The 15,402-nt window shown below is 39.1% G+C and overlaps 1 long non-coding RNA gene across 6 annotated transcripts; it reads left to right on the top strand.

The window, feature by feature from the left end:
• Window positions 1–5,015: 5,015 nt before the first annotated feature.
• On the top strand, window positions 5,016–15,109 carry LOC146571998 (uncharacterized). 6 transcript variants are annotated; one of them, XR_014892633.1, is made up of 10 exons: window positions 5,035–5,087; window positions 5,293–6,749; window positions 7,286–7,447; window positions 7,700–7,738; window positions 7,914–8,033; window positions 8,176–8,337; window positions 12,216–12,329; window positions 13,056–13,213; window positions 13,641–13,698; window positions 14,654–15,109. It is a non-coding gene; the product is annotated as an uncharacterized LOC146571998 (long non-coding RNA). The 6 variants fall into 6 exon arrangements; XR_014892635.1 differs by having other exon boundaries at window positions 5,016–6,749; window positions 12,216–12,322; window positions 14,654–15,107; XR_014892636.1 differs by having other exon boundaries at window positions 5,016–6,749; window positions 14,657–15,107.
• Window positions 15,110–15,402: the final 293 nt, after the last annotated feature.

Here is a 15,402-nt window from a genome sequence, read left to right as displayed (position 1 = left end):
TCTTCTATCAAAAGTTACAGCTATTTATATGAAGTTGTACAAAAACGCTTTCTTTCGCCAAGACAGTGCGTTTCTCACTGTTACATGCATTTGAATGGGGAACTCGACCGAAACAAAGTATAGGTTTTCATTATGTGTATAACTTGGAAATCTTAGCTCAAACAGCTGCAAATCCTGTTTGCCCAGCACTGGGACCTTGAGTTCTATAAGATAAAGCCATAAACATGTTTGTCTGAGTCTTCTATCAAAAGTTACAGCTATTTATATGAAGTTGTACAAAAACGCTTTCTTTCGCCAAGACAATGCGTTTCTCACTGTTACATGCATTTGAATGGGAAACTCGCCTGAAACAAAGTATAGGTTTTCATTATGTGAATAATTTTAAAATCTTAGCTCAAACAGCTGCAAATCCTGTTTGCCCAGCACGGGGACCTTGAGTTCTATAAGATAAAGCCATAAACATGTTTGTCTGAGTCTTCTATCAAAAGTTACAGCTATTTATATGAAGTTGTACAAAAACGCTTTCTTTCGCCAAGACAGTGCGTTTCTCACTGTTACATGCATTTGAATGGGGAACTCGACCGAAACAAAGTATAGGTTTTCATTATGTGTATAACTTGAAAATCTTAGCTCAAACAGCTGCAAATCCTGTTTTCCCAGCACGGGGACCTTGAGTTCTATAAGATAAAGCCATAAACATGTGTATCCGAGTCTTCTATCAAAAGTTACAGCTATTTATATGAAGTTGTACAAAAACGCTTTCTTTCGCCAAGACAGTGCGTTTCTCACTGTTACATGCATTTGAATGGGGAACTCGACCGAAACAAAGTATAGGTTTTCATTATGTGTATAACTTGAAAATCTTAGCTCAAACAGCTGCAAATCCTGTTTTCCCAGCACGGGGACCTTGAGTTCTATAAGATAAAGCCATAAACATGTTTGTCTGAGTCTTCTATCAAAAGTTACAGCTATTTATATGAAGTTGTACAAAAACGCTTTCTTTCGCCAAGACAGTGCGTTTCTCACTGTTACATGCATTTGAATGGGGAACTCGACCGAAACAAAGTATAGGTTTTCATTATGTGTATAACTTGAAAATCTTAGCTCAAACAGCTGCAAATCCTGTTTTCCCAGCACGGGGACCTTGAGTTCTATAAGATAAAGCCATAAACATGTGTATTCGAGTCTTCTATCAAAAGTTACAGCTATTTATATGAAGTTGTACAAAAACGCTTTCTTTCGCCAAGACAGTGCGTTTCTCACTGTTACATGCATTTGAATGGGGAACTCGACCGAAACAAAGTATAGGTTTTCATTATGTGTATAACTTGAAAATCTTAGCTCAAACAGCTGCAAAACCTGTTTTCCCAGCACGGGGACCTTGAGTTCTATAAGATAAAGCCATAAACATGTTTGTCTGAGTCTTCTATCAAAAGTTACAGCTATTTATATGAAGTTGTACAAAAACGCTTTCTTTCGCCAAGACAGTGCGTTTCTCACTGTTACATGCATTTGAATGGGGAACTCGACCGAAACAAAGTATAGGTTTTCATTATGTGTATAACTTGAAAATCTTAGCTCAAACAGCTGCAAATCCTGTTTTCCCAGCACGGGGACCTTGAGTTCTATAAGATAAAGCCATAAACATGTGTATTCGAGTCTTCTATCAAAAGTTACAGCTATTTATATGAAGTTGTACAAAAACGCTTTCTTTCGCCAAGACAGTGCGTTTCTCACTGTTACATGCATTTGAATGGGGAACTCGACCGAAACAAAGTATAGGTTTTCATTATGTGTATAACTTGAAAATCTTAGCTCAAACAGCTGCACAACCTGTTTTCCCAGCACGGGGACCTTGAGTTCTATAAGATAAAGCCATAAACATGTTTGTCTGAGTCTTCTATCAAAAGTTACAGCTATTTATATGAAGTTGTACAAAAACGCTTTCTTTCGCCAAGACAGTGCGTTTCTCACTGTTACATGCATTTGAATGGGGAACTCGACCGAAACAAAGTATAGGTTTTCATTATGTGTATAACTTGGAAATCTTAGCTCAAACAGCTGCAAATCCTGTTTTCCCAGCACGGGGACCTTGAGTTCTATAAGCCATAAACATGTGTATCCGAGTCTTCTATCAAAAGTTACAGCTAACTTCATGAAGTTGTACAAAAAGGCTTTATTTTTCAAAGATAGTGCGTTTCTGACTATTACATGCGAGACATGTGTCTCTTTACTGTGTTCAAGACACTTTACAGGTCCCTCCCCTAATGAAGAGTAGTGAGTAGCTGATTGGACCATGGAACAGGTGACCACGTTCAAAAAGCCGCTCTGACAGCTCCAGAGGGGAGAGAGAGAGAGTGTGTGTGCAACGAGCGAGTAGCCTGACAGCCGTCGCGGTCCTGACCATGGTTTTCCCAGCCTGTGCTTATCTTGTGTATTTGTGTGAGGGTGAATTGTAAAAGCCGCTCCTAGTGCATTAGCTGAGAGCTTAGGCACTCGTGGGCTGAAGCGGAAGGGGTGAGCTGCCTTTTCTTTTGGAATCGTTTTCTCCTGTTTTCTTGGTCAGGGAGCGAGGGATAGCTCTGTCATTTGTTTGTTCTTTTTCTTTCCTAGGGTTTAGTTCGTCTTTTCTGGTGGGTCTTAGTTGGTTTTGTTTATTATTTTGGCCTGGGCTCACCCTGGAGCTATGCTTCTTGTCCTTAAATAAAATCACCTTTTTTTACTCACAACTGGTTTGGATGTTTGGCTTGGGAACCAGGGCGGGGATTTGTCTCTCTCTCCTCCAACCTTATGTGCGTCCCTACACGCCTAGATTAGGGGCGTAACATAAATGGAGTTCTCACACGAAACAAAGTATAGCTTTTTATTTTGTGAATAACTTAAAAATCTTAGCTCAAATAGCTTTAAAACTGTTTGCTCAACGGGGATATTGAATTCTATAAGATAAAGCCATAAATACGTATATCTGAGTTTCCTATCAAAAGTTACAGCTGTCTTCATGAAGTTGTAAACCCTTTTATTTGAATGGAGTTCTCGCACGAAACAAAGTATAGGCTTTCATTTTTTCAATAACTGGAAGCTCTTGGCTCAAACAGCTGCAAAACCTGTTTCCCCAGCATGGAGATGCTGAATTGTATAAGGCAAAGCCATATTGATGTGTGTCTGAGCCTTCTATCAAAAGTTACAGGTAACTTCATGAAGCTGTACAAAAACACTTTATTTCGCCGAGACCGTGCGTTTCTGACTATTACATGCATTTGAATGGAGTTCTCGCACGAAACAAAGTATAGGTTTTCATCTTGTGAATAACTTGAAAATCTTAGCTCACATAGCTTTAAAACTGTTTGCTCAACACGGGGATATTGAATTCGATAAGATAAAGCCATAAATACGCATATCTGAGTCTCCTATCAAAAGTTAGAGCTGTCTTCATGAAGTTGTAAACGCTTTATTTCGCCAAGACAGTGCGTTTCTGACTATTACATGCATTTGAATGGAGTTGTCGCACGAAACAAAGTATAGGTATTCATTTTGTGAATAACTTGAAAATCTTAGATCAAACAGCTGCAAAACCTGTTTGCTCAACACGGGGATATCGAACTTTATAAGATAAAGCCATAAATATGTTTATATGCGTCTTCTATCAAAAGTTACAGCTGTCTTGAATGAAAGCATTATAGCAGCTTACCTCGATCATGTGGTAGAACAGACACATGGGCCACCTATGTGTCCTTCTATGGCAGGAGTAGTTGCCACAAACCTGCAAAACAAAAAGAAATGATCAGGTGACATGAACAGATTTATACAGCCATAAGCAAGAGATTCTTCCTGCCTGTGGGCGTCAAACTGGACCCCCCCCCCCCCCCCTCCTTACTGTAACTATCAAAACTATCATAGTCTAAAACTATCATCTCATATCAAAACTATTATAATCACATTATCTGACTTTATCAGTTATAACAATGAGAAACGGTAAACAATTTGGCAAATAAATTACTTATAATTGTGCTTACCTGGTCCAAATGATCCACAGTCCCTTTGCATTTGTTATAATCCAGGATGATGTGGGGCTTTCTCTTCCCAGAGTCCTGGACTTGTAGCTCACGGTGCCTGGTGCTCAATAAGACAACCTTTTTTCTTTGCTTGGGAATGTAGGAAACCACAGCCTTGCCCCCCCCCCCGTAGCGACCTGGACGGGAGAGACGATCATCGAATCTTACTGCCCGATTAATTTGCTCAAATCTTTTTTTTTTTTTTGACATGGTAGCATGAAACAGAAGAGCCCTGTCTCCCCATTTCACAGGCTTGTTGTCGTTTCATGTTGAGACCTGTACAGGCCAGCCAGCATCACAAGCCCCATGTAAGCCTCATCTATGTCCTTCCAGTCTTTTACTGACCTGTTGCCCCTGCAGGTTGGTGAAATGCAGGATTAGCTGCATAATGTCCTCTGCAAAAAAAAGATGGAAAGTGCTCACAGGGCTGCTGATCCTATACGAATTGCATAATGGGTTGGTCCTGGGGTTAAAATGGGGGGAGGAAAAAATAGCAGGACCTCTTCGTGTGTGGGTTGCCACATGATTTCTCCATTTTTAGATCTCTACTGGCCATCCTCCAGTCTTGTCTCTTCCTCCTGCTCTTCTTCCTCCTTCTCCTTCTCCTCCTCCGCACATGAGCTGCAAAGCTCCTTGGTGCCTGGCAAAAATTCTTCTTCGCTGTCAGAAGTATCTCCACTGCTTGTGGAGAGTGCAAAACTGCAGCAACAGCCTCCTCTAAACTGAGTGCACGCTTCATTGTGTCTGTGCAGAAATGACCACTCAGACCAGGCTGCAAAGTATTTTCATAGACTTCAAAGGTGCACCTGAATAAACATGCTATACCATACATCCAATAAGAGAGAGGAGGCACACTCTTGATCAAGAAAAAACATAAGCGCACGCCTTTGATCTCTCCCCCCCCCCTCTCTCTTTCTCTCTCTCTCTCTCTCTCTCTCTCTCTCTCACACACACACACACACACACATGCACATACATACATACACAATACCATTTTATGGTGGTTAGCTGTTTTATTGTCATGCATTTTACAAGGTAAGATAACCATGTCCTGCATTCAAAACCACTGAAAATGTCTATGGTGGTGCTGTGCCTAATATTGTGCTGGTGTATGCTGGGTAATCGCACAGCTAGCGACTGGGTGACTTTATTCACCCGCTTCGGCTGTTATCAGTCCATATCCCCTAGATATGGACCATCTCCTGCTAGATTGTTCAGAAGGTTGTTATCATCCATCCAGATGGAGGATCACTAACAGGAGCGTGGGAAGACTCCAGAATCCACTCTGGCTGCAATCCGGTGGATACAGCAGTGTGTACAGGTAAGACCGTTTAAACGGACAGCATTTATAGAATGACTATTAAGTCAGACCAGCGAGTGTCAATAATGTTAATGTGGTTATGTTAGTAATACACAGAGTGCTAATATAACAGCTTTAAGATGCATTTGTAGATGTTATTACGTGTTTTACTGTCTTTATGGTGCTAGCTTAAAGTTACGGTGTAAACGTTAGCTTATATTGGAGTAAAGCTGTTACTGTTTAAACGATGTTAGCACAGAAATATTAGCTTCTGTCATGACTGACGAAGTTACTAGTTAATAAAGTTTCCAGTAAAGTGTTTAATCGCAGCCACAGACTGACAGCAAATATCTCGATTAGCTTCAGTGCATCTGTAATAAATATGTGCAAGTTTCAGTGCTTCGTTTAAACTGTATGATACTTATACTGACCCAGGGTCAGTGTAAAATACAATCCTAGCTGTGTGAACAAAGCCTGGCTCCTTTAATCCTGCATGAAAAACCTCAGGATGCAGGCTATTATTACTCTTTCCTGCTGGCACACCTGTCACACCTGAGAGTCAGCTAGAAACTTACAGTGACGTGGACATCATGCAAAGACTGCCAGACTCTGTAATACTGCAAATGATCAGTGACTCAAGTTAACACTAAACTTTAAACGGTACCTCTGTGTCTCTGTGTGCTGAACATTTAGGATTGAGTCAGGCTGCATCTGTGTTAGTCCTCTGACAGACTGGTGACCTGTCCAGGTGTGCTCTACCTATGACTACTGGGACAGGCTCTAGCTCCTGTAATAGAAATTTTATGTTATTCTCATTTAAAGCATTTAAGTGCTTATGCATATGCTTAGTTGTGACACTGTTATAGACTGTTCAATGAAAGTTTCTAAAACTAGATGAACTTACTTCAGCAGTTTGAGAAAACAACTCCCTTTACAGGTGCTGATAACGTCAAGGGCACAAAACAGCATAACCATTGATCCGTTAGGTTTCATAGCGAGACACGTGAAGTGGCAGAGCTGACATGACTGAACTGTGATGTTTGATGTGTGTTTGCTCTCCTGTGCACAGTAATAAATAGCATGATCACAGCTCTTTCTGTGTTGCAGACTTTATTAAAAAAATTCCATGACATCTACTATAACTGAACCAACCTGGTGCTCTTCATTTATGGAGGCTGTTGAGTCTGAATGTTGGATGTTGTGTATCTCGTGTTCTCTGGGCTTTGTTGTCCTCAGTCTTTTTGCAGGATCAGAAAACAAAACCGGGAGGCGCGTAAATGTTTCTTCTCCATGATGTTTCTTCAAATGTTTCTTCTGGATGATGATATGACCGTGACACGGGATGCCACCTTTGGTCTTGTGACGAAGCAAAGCTCAGGAAGAAGTGTGATTAAATGGTACCCACATGTTGAGAAGGATGTACAGGGCACCTGCAGCCAAATCCAAGCTTCAGCTTAGTTGTAGTTGCAGAATGCTATAGGACTGAGACATCTAAGGCATCAAATGTTTGATTAAACGGATGAAAAAGAGAAGTTTTTTCCCTATAATTATCACTTCTTAAAATCTGTAGCAACTTCAAGTCTGTCAGCATGCTGAGCATGCTCAGAATGTGACAATATATTTTTGTTCAATATTTAATTTCTTTCAGTTGCAATTGTTAAATGAAAAAATATATATTCTTATAATTTAGCAAACGAATTTATCAAAAAAAAATACATATATCTGTATTAGTTTTAGTAAATTAATTTGACACCTGTATTGAAAATACCATATTGTATTCATACAGAATCAGTATGGTATCATTGTTTGTCTGTTCACTGATTGTTGAAGCTAAGAGCTACTTTGATCTGTTTAGATCTAAAGTATCCAAAGTTGAGTTCTAATGTTTCTTCACCCCTGTGTGTGTGATATGTGATTTCCTACATGCTGGCAGAGCAGAGCAGCAGTTTGTGCTCACAGATAGTGACGGTGTGGAGAGACAGTGGTATTTCCTCAGAAGAACCAGCAGAGTCACAAAGGACACCAGTCCATCTCACCACCTTGACTTGCTGACTGATGTTCGTCTGCACTGCACAGAGGAAATCAACTGACCGAGGTTTGTCCAGTGACGTGTTATGAAATGTATATTTGTTTTATGCTTACAGATATGTTTTTCTTGACAGAGGCTCTGCAGAGGTTAGACAAAGCAGAGAAAACATGTGCTTTACATTTTACTGTGATTTATTGAGATATTTGTTGCCTGATGTTCAGCAGGAATGGAGAAATAGAATCAAAGGGAGATGTTTTTCCTGTTTTTGTAATGATGTAAGTAAATCTTCAATATTATTTATTTGCTTGGTTATATTAGGAGCGTTTCTGAGTGAGGGGGAGAGGAGTCATCATCCAGGTAAAGTGACGTGGATCAGTGGATACACTTGTCTCCCCTTTAAAGGAGACGATCCAAGTCATCCTTAAATGTTAGCGCTTTCAAATACACAAACATTTTTAAAGGACAAAAATGAACATCCAACTTTGACTGTAATACAAAATAAATCTTTGCATGTGTGTTTTCAAACTCTCAGATGGGCAGTATATCAGTCTTGGACTGTCTAACCTGCCGGAGCAGCACTGAATGACCACCGCACGAGCATGTTCCTGCAACATTCAGCATCTGATCCTTCATCTGTGTGCTTCTGCTTTTGGTAAGTAGAGTTACCCAACTCCAGTAACTCTAAACACATGCCATCCATTTCTAACGGCCTGGTTACTTCCTGTCAGTTACTTTAGAAACCATGTGGTCACCTGACCTAACACTGTTTCTTCTTCTTCCCCTTAATGTTGAAGTGTCAAATGTCAAACAGCTGGAGAGGAAACTACACCAGTGTACTGGGATGTTTCAGCAACACGTGCCAGATGCTGTTCCTTCATGGTGACATCACCAGAGACAGTCCCGCCCACCTCAGGACCCATTGATTATGATGATCTGATCCATCAAACCCCCAGCAGGTGAACTTTATTCATGACATAACACCGCAACAATGTAAAAAATTAAACAGCAACAGTCTAAATGTAAAGTGCATTCTAAAGTCCTCTTCAATAAATTGTATGCAAAGAGTCATTCAGGTCACTACAGAACCCAGAGTCTTCATCATTAAATCTCTGGTTGCTTCATTTTTTCTATCCTATATCAGATATTTTAAAGGTTAGCTTAGGTAAAGTTCCATTCTCATGGTGAGGCAAAGTGCTTTATATGTGTGTGTGTGTGTCATGAACGGCTATAAAAGGCCTATAATTAAAGAACAAAGCGGGGTTTGAGTTCGAGTTGCGGCAGACTGTCACTACTTGTAAATGGAACGCAGCCTTCCTACGGCGGACAGCTAATAACAGGAATCGGACGCGGTCCAGCCAAGTCCACAGCAACCACCATAGCAACCGCCTAGCATGACCTTAAAAACATATTCTGTCTTCATAACTATCAAAATCGTGAAATGATTTGCAAAGTGTGAAAGTGTTACAGCTGCAGAGAGCTATGGCGGTATCTATGGAAGCTGTTTGCATAGCTAATAATATACGATGTAACCATGGAGACAGTCAGTCACTTGAGCTAGCGGTGCATGTTTACTACAGTGAATAAGGTGATTGAGTGCACAGCGTCCACACGCTGCAGGGGGTAAAGACATTACTTCAATATTGTTTTATATTGATATATATTAGCCTTCTGTTGACCATCACCTCAGGTTCACCATTACAGTTTCAGATTACAGATGCACACTGTCTAAACACATTCAAAAACTCATGTCTCAGAAATAAGCACAGCTGTTCATGTTTGTCATTAGAGTTTTATTTGTAAGAAAATTATGAACTTCATATTGTGCATTAAATAAAAGAACATTTCACAACTCTGAGTCAACAGAAACAGGTAACAGAAATGTCTCTAATGTGTACAGTGTAGTGTAAGCATTAAAAGATTATAAAGGAAAAACTAACATTTATGTGAAACTAATTGTAATAAAAAATGAGCAGGTGCTTTATAGATTTAAAAGAAAGAATCTGAAAACAACACTTTTTTGGTCTAAGTGATCAAAGTAGAAAACAGAACTGATGTTCAAGAACAAACCGTAGCTGCACTAATATTACACATCTCGATCGTTGTACTGAACAGACATGTTGCTTTTAAAACCACATGCAGTGTGTGACCATGACTGTTCACTGAGACCATGAACGCCACTTCGCTGAAGCATTCTTCTTCTTCTTCTTGCCATTAAATTGGAAGCAGAAGCAGCACGAGTTGATTTGATCTACTGAAAGGAAAAAGCAGAACATCTGAGTTGAAACCAGTCAGCTGAAATCATTAAGACAGGAACAAATTCAATGCAGTGTCTCAAGTGGCTTAGCCTGTTACAACTGTTGATACAAGCTAAATACGGTTAACACACAGTGTCAGGGAGCTCCAGTGTGGGAACTAGTGGCTTTAGGTTTGTAGTCATTTAACTTTCATCCATTCATTCATTTAATTCAGGAGGAAGAAATGCCAGGTTGGTGCAGGCTGGTTACATGCATTTGGTCCCATGCTGTCTTTAATTAAATGACTTGGTTCATTTTATGGCTGGGCTGTATGTGGGGTTATATCATGTTATTTGGGCAGGAGTACCTGTCCCCTGTTAGACTTAGAAAGTTTCTCCATAAGTAGAGTTTCTAACTCTTCTAGCACATCTGTGGCTGACAGCTTTTTGGTGGCTCTTTTTACCCCACACTGGTTGTGAGTGTGTAAATAGCCCCACTAGTTATTTTGGGTTGCAGTTAACTAGGGAGGAAGGGCTGGGTATGCCATGATTAGGTGAATAACAATTATATGTGATACATAAATTTCACAATGCATGCATATATCTCTATCAATTAAACCTGGCCTGAGGGCTGCCATTTTTTACATTCAGTTATTTCTCTTAGAAATGTTGGAACTAAATAATGAATGTGTTACAGTTAAAGTGAAACACTGGTCAGTGTAAATGGCTCATTGGGACACAGAAACCTTTAAATTAAACCTGATATCTAGTGTCAAACAATATCAAAGCTGTAAAAGATGTTTACATTCAGAATTTATAAAACTATGATTGTAAATAAATTCAAACAAGTGAGCTTTTCTCTTTGTGCTGAATATCAACACTGTGGTTTCTTAGACTGTAAGCTTTACTTTAGTGCAACCAGTTGCAGAAGCTGCCACTCCAAATGTCTTTTGATAACAAGAAAAAAATACCTTTTCAGTACACGGCCTGAAGTTCTTCTCCGACATCTTCTGCAATCGGCTTTGTCTGCTGGTTTGAAGACAATAAACCACAAAAAAGATGATTTAGTCACTTTGTCTGTGTCATGCAGCTCGAATGTGTCGTGTAACGATGTTGAATAGCCGTCGTTATCCCTCTGCTTTGAGCCTTTTATCAAAAGTTACAGCTAACTTCATGAAGTTGTACAAAAAGGCTTCATTTCGCCGAGACAGTGCGTTTCTGACTATTACATGCATTTGAATGGAGTTCTTGCACGAAACAAAGTATAAGTTTTCATTATGTGAATAACTTGTATTTTACACTGACCCTGGGTCAGTATCAACTTCATGAAGACAGCTGTAACTTTTGATAGAGGACTCACACACACACATATTTATGGCTTTGCCTTATAGAATTCAGCATCTCCGTGCTGAGGAAATAGGTTTTGCAGCTGTTTGAGCTAAGATTTTCAAGTTATTCACAAATTGAAAACCTATACTTTGTGTCGGTCGAGAACTCCATTCAAATGCATGTAATAGCGAGAAACGCACTAACGTGGTGAAATAAAGCGTTTTTCCATAAACTTCATAAAGACAGCTGTAAATTTTGAGAGAAGACTCACACACACATTGGGGGGATATTGAAGTCTATAAGATAAAGCCATGAATATGTTTGTCTGAGTCTTCTATCAAAAGTTACAGCAAGCTCTATGAAGTTGATGAGAAACGCTTTACTTCGCCAAGACAGTGCGTTTCTCACTGTTACATGCATTTGAATTTAGTTCTTGCCCGACACAAAGTATAGGTTTTAATTTGTGAATAACTTGAAAATCTTAGCTCAAACAGCTGCAAAACCTATTTCCTGAGCACTGAGATGCTGAATTCTATAAGGCAAAGCCATAAATATGTGTGTGTGATTCTTCTATCAACAGTTACAGCTGTCTTCTTGAAGTTGATACTGACCCACGGTCAGTGTAAAATACAATCCTAGCTGTGTGAACAAAGCTTGGCTCCTTTAATCCTGCATGACAAACCTCAGGATGCAGGTTATTATTACTCTTTCCTGCTGGCACACCTGAGAGTCAGCTAGAAACTTACAGTGACGTGGACATCATGCAAAGACTGCCAGACTCTGTAATACTGTGAATGATCAGTGACTCAAGTTAACACTAAACTTTAAACAGTACCTCTGTGTCTCTGTGTGCTGAACATTTAGGATTGAGTCTGCATTGACTTTATTTATTGAGACTTTAATGTGCTAAAAGCAGGTTGAAGACAGCTCAGAAACATTTGAAGATTAAAATTTAGCATTATGGCTGCTGGTGGTTTGTAAAGCCTATACTCAGCTGTAGTTTTTGTTACTAATTTATGTTTGTTGTTGTTTAACACAGATTTCAGAAGAGCAAATATGCTTAATAGTTTAACTAGATTTCATTTGTCAGTGTGGGACTGCTGAGTCACCTGAAGAACTCATTTCATTCATTCTCCACATGATGTTCATATACAGAAATGTTTCACAGGAACTGGTTCCTCCCAAACTGTGAACTAGTGTGTTTCCATAGATTATCTCTGTATGAATGTACTTTTAAATGAAGGCAAGTGTTTGTCCTTTTTTGTTCCTCAGTTACAGTACGTGATATCTTGATATCAGGCGGTCAACACTGGGGGAAGACAAGAAGCAGACGTACTTCCAAGAGGGAGCTGCAGTGAGGACACAGCCAGGTCACTGAGGTCAGAGGTCAGAATCTGAAACAGCTCAGGTTTATATTTTAGGGGTTATAAAAAATCAAAATGTATTTATGAAGAAACCTTTAAATAATAGTCATAATTATGATTATTATAAGAAATATCAAACATTTAAGTGGATTTTCTGTTACACATATTGTATTAGCCCTGCAATAAACTGGCAGCCTGTCTTTGTCCTGTATCAGCTGGGATAGGCTTCATCCTCCCGCAACCCTGAATTGGATACATTGTATTCCAATTATGTAATCTGATCATTTACAAACTCAAGGTATCTAATCAAAATGTAAGTAATAATTATAAAATGGGAAAGCAGAACTAAGTGTGACATAAATGTAAATGTGTTAGCTGACATAGAGGACAGCTACATGTAGTCTGAAAAACCTTTGTTGTCAAGTTTGCAGGTATATCAGCACGAGACATTCTTACATAGAAGAGTCTGTTAAAGTCTCTAACTCAGCGAAGCATTATTGGTCCCGTCTGTTTGGATAAATATAGTAAGTTGATGTTTGTCCATTTATTGACACATTTTCTTAAGTGCTTCTCCAGTTCAGGATCACAGTGGAGCTGCAGCTGGATATGTTCATTAAATAAACCTTACAAAAGTTAACAATAAACCTGCATCCATGTACGTTGTTGTCCACAGGATAAGAAAATCAAACTGGAACACTGTGGAACATGTTAATAAATGTTTGTGTGTTTATGCCTGTGTCTTTCACAGGAGGCGCTGGAAGGTTTCCCTAATAGTTCCTGGTGAATCAAAGCAGAACCATAAAGGTTGCTGGATTGCATGATGGCCTTACCCCTGAGCAGTCATCCTGTTAAAGGAGGAACCAGTTAGAAGCTGTTTTCAAAGTAGCTGAGCAGATTTCATCTCAAGTAAGCGATTAACTGTTTGTTCATCTGTTCTGCCACTTAACGAGCATTTAAGGACGTCTTTTGAGTGTCCAGCTGAATTAATTCTACTGGCTCTCATGGTCATTTGTTATTATAGACATATTTTTCATGTTCATCCAGCTATTTAGTAAATTCTATCTATTTAGTAAAATCCGTCAGCTATAAAATGTAATATAAATATAAAAAATATCTAAATATCTCCTGCACTTTATATTTTAATGATGTAAGTCTGTTATCATGTTACATTAGCATTCCTCACATATCAATGAGATGCTGTACAGTACAATCCTACTGACGCAGCAGAGGGATAACGACGGCTATTCAACATCGTTACACGACACATTCGAGCTGCATGACACAGACAAAGTGACTAAATCATCTTTTTTATGGTTTATTGTCTTCAAACCAGCAGACAAAGCCGATTGCAGAAGATTTCGGAGAAGAACTTCAGGCCGTGTACTGAAAAGGTATTTTTTTCTTGTTATCAAAAGACATTTGGAGTGGCAGCTTCTGCAACTGGTTGCACTAAAGTAAAGCTTACAGTCTAAGAAACCACAGTGTTGATATTCAGCACAAAGAGAAAAGCTCACTTGTTTGAATTTATTTACAATCATAGTTTTATAAATTCTGAATGTAAACATCTTTTACAGCTTTGATATTGTTTAACACTAGATATCAGGTTTAATTTAAAGGTTTCTGTGTCCCAATGAGCCATTTACACTGACCAGTGTTTCACTTTAACTGTAACACATTCATTATTTAGTTCCAACATTTCTAAGAGAAATAACTGAATGTAAAAAATGGCAGCCCTCAGGCCAGGTTTAATTGATAGAGATATATGCATGCATTGTGAAATTTATGTATCACATATAATTGTTATTCACCTAATCATGGCATACCCAGCCCTTCCTCCCTAGTTAACTGCAACCCAAAATAACTAGTGGGGCTATTTACACACTCACAACCAGTGTGGGGTAAAAAGAGCCACCAAAAAGCTGTCAGCCACAGATGTGCTAGAAGAGTTAGAAACTCTACTTATGGAGAAACTTTCTAAGTCTAACAGGGGACAGGTACTCCTGCCCAAATAACATGATATAACCCCACATACAGCCCAGCCATAAAATGAACCAAGTCATTTAATTAAAGACAGCATGGGACCAAATGCATGTAACCAGCCTGCACCAACCTGGCATTTCTTCCTCCTGAATTAAATGAATGAATGGATGAAAGTTAAATGACTACAAACCTAAAGCCACACTAGTTCCCACACTGGAGCTCCCTGACACTGTGTGTTAACCGTATTAAGCTTGTATCAACAGTTGTAACAGGCTAAGCCACTTGAGACACTGCATTGAATTTGTTCCTGTCTTAATGATTTCAGCTGACTGGTTTCAACTCAGATGTTCTGCTTTTTTCTTTCAGTAGATCAAATCAGCTCGTGCTGCTTCTGCTTCCAATTTAATGGCAAGAAGAAGAAGAAGAATGCTTCAGCGAAGTGGCGTTCATGGTCTCAGTGAACAGTCATGGTCACACACTGCATGTGGTTTTAAAAGCAACATGTCTGTTCAGTACAACGATCGAGATGTGTAATATTAGTGCAGCTACGGTTTGTTCTTGAACATCAGTTCTGTTTTCTACTTTGATCACTTAGACCAAAAAAGTGTTGTTTTCAGATTCTTTCTTTTGAATCTATAAAGCACCTGCTCATTTTTTATTACAATTAGTTTCACATAAATGTTAGTTTTTCCTTTATGATCTTTTAATGCTTACACTACACTGTACACATTAGAGACATTTCTGTTACCTGTTTCTGTTGACTCAGAGTTGTGAAATGTTCTTTTATTTAATGCACAATATGAAGTTCATAATTTTCTTACAAATAAAACTCTAATGACAAACATGAACAGCTGTGCTTATTTCTGAGACATGAGTTTTTGAATGTGTTTAGACAGTGTGCATCTGTAATCTGAAACTGTAATGGTGAACCTGAGGTGATGGTCAACAGAAGGCTAATATATATCAATATAAAACAATATTGAAGTAATGTCTTTACCCCCTGCAGAGTGTGGACGCTGTGCACTCAATCACCTTATTCACTGTAGTAAACATGCACCGCTAGCTCAAGTGACTGACTGTCTCCATGGTTACATCGTATATTATTAGCTATGCAA

The sequence above is a fragment of the Mchenga conophoros genome, linkage group LG6 (genome assembly GCF_057382185.1).
Source record: "Mchenga conophoros isolate Kocher_MC1m ecotype Shallow Benthic linkage group LG6, M_conophoros_male_GT1.1, whole genome shotgun sequence".
NCBI lineage: Eukaryota > Metazoa > Chordata > Actinopteri > Cichliformes > Cichlidae > Mchenga > Mchenga conophoros.
The sequence above is the reverse complement of the archived record's forward strand: the minus strand, read 5'-3'. Positions and strand labels throughout refer to the sequence as shown.